This window comes from Triticum aestivum, chromosome 1B (genome assembly GCF_018294505.1).
Source record: "Triticum aestivum cultivar Chinese Spring chromosome 1B, IWGSC CS RefSeq v2.1, whole genome shotgun sequence".
NCBI lineage: Eukaryota > Viridiplantae > Streptophyta > Magnoliopsida > Poales > Poaceae > Triticum > Triticum aestivum.
In genome coordinates this window covers 643,064,518-643,066,337 of record NC_057795.1, presented here as the reverse complement: position 1 = coordinate 643,066,337, position 1,820 = coordinate 643,064,518, and the positions used below count along the sequence as shown (strand labels likewise).

Below are 1,820 nucleotides of genomic sequence, written 5' to 3'. Positions count from 1 at the left end.
ACTCTTCCCATCTAGCGATCTCCTCCTCCCACCGCCGCACCTCCTGCCATGGCCTCCTCTAGTGCAACCAACTCCACCCTCTCTGGCCAGATCACCGAACGCCTCACCCGGAAAAAACTACATCCTATGGCGAACTCAGATACACCACCAGCTTCGGGGGGCAGGGTTCTTCGGCTACGTAGACGGGAGCATGCCGGAGCCGGCCAAGGTCGTCCGTCAGCAAGGACAAGGATGGCAAGGAGGAGTCCATCCCCAATCTGATTCACTCGGTTTGGATCCGAGAGGATCAGCAGGTGCTTGGTTACCTTTTGAATAACCTCTCCAAAGAAGTGCTTGTGCAGGTGACGTCGATCGCCCACGCGCACGAACTCTAGACAGCATTGGCGAGCATGTTCTCGTCCACATCACTGTCTCGCGTCAACAACATCCGCGCGTCGCTCACGAACGCGCAGAAAGGACAGCAGTCGGTGGCCTCCTACTTCGCATCCATGCGGGATTTCGCCGACAAGCTAGCTGCAGCAGGAAAGCCCCTGCAAGATGATGAGTTGATCTCCTACATCCTCAATGGGTTGGATATGGAGTATCAACCGCTCGTCTCCGCCCTCGACGCTCGGATTGTCCCTGTCACCCTTGATGAGTTGTTCTCTATGATGAGCAATTTTGATCAACGGGTGGCCATCTTCCAAGGAGCAGGCGCAGGAGGCGACTTCAAATCTTCTGCCAACGCTGCCACCCGCGGCCGTGGTGGGGGCTCACGTCACCGAGGCCCTCCGCGGAACAGCAAGGGCAAGGGCAGCGGCGGTGGAGGCAACAACAGCAACAACTCTGCACGCCCCGGTGGCGGCGGTCGGCCCTCCTACACCAACAACAGGGGCCGGCGCAATGGCAGCTCTCCAACAGCAGGTCTCGCCCCGACACAATCAGATGCCAAATCTATGGGAAGCCGGGGCACTCTGCCAAGGACTGCTGGTACCGCTTTGATGAGGATGATGATGATTCTTCTCAAGATGAAAAAGTGGCCGGAGCTGCTGATGGCTCCTACGGTGTTGACAAAATTGGTACGTCGACAGCGGCGCCACAACCACATCACCAGCGAGCTTTGACAAGGTGACTATGCGAGAGAAGTACGTGGCAAAGATCACATCACACCGCCAGTGGAGAAGGTAAGAAAATTAAGTCAATTGGTCATTCAGTTATTAAAACCCCTCATAGAAAAATTCATCTCCGAAATTTTTGCATGTTCCTAGTGCTTCTAAAAATCTTCTTTCCGTTCATCGCATTGCCATTGATCAACCATGTCTTCCTTGAATTTCACCCCTTCTTCTTTTTGATCAAGGATTAGGCAACGAGGAAGGTGCTATATCGAGGTAGATGCATTCGTGGGCTTTACCCTTTGATCCCGGAGATTAGAAGATTGAATAAACAAGTTTTTAGTGCCACCAAGTGTCTTCAACACGATGGCACGATCGATTAGGACATGCTTCATTTTCTTTAGTTAAGAAGTTGCTTAGGAAGAATAAACTCCCATATGTTGGTGAGCGAGATGTTGAACAATTTGTGATTCTTGCCAAAAGGCTAAAAGTCATCAATTACCGTATCCAATTTCCACTAGTGTTCTACTATGCCTTTGGCAACTTATCTTCTCTGATGTGTGGGGGCCTGCACCCTCTTCGGTTGGCAGACATACCTACTACGTGAGTTTCCATTGACGACTATAGCAAGTTCTCTTGGATCATATCTTCTTAAGAAACGATCCGATGTGTTCCAAGTTTTTCTAAATTTTCAAGCTTTGGTTGAACGAAAATTCAATAGCAAGATCA

At 50.9% G+C, this 1,820-nt stretch overlaps 1 pseudogene; it reads left to right on the top strand.

Moving 5' to 3' along the window:
• The first annotated feature begins 527 nt into the window (after positions 1-527).
• On the top strand, positions 528-666 carry LOC123151413 (uncharacterized; annotated as a pseudogene).
• The last annotated feature ends 1,154 nt before the right edge of the window (positions 667-1,820 follow it).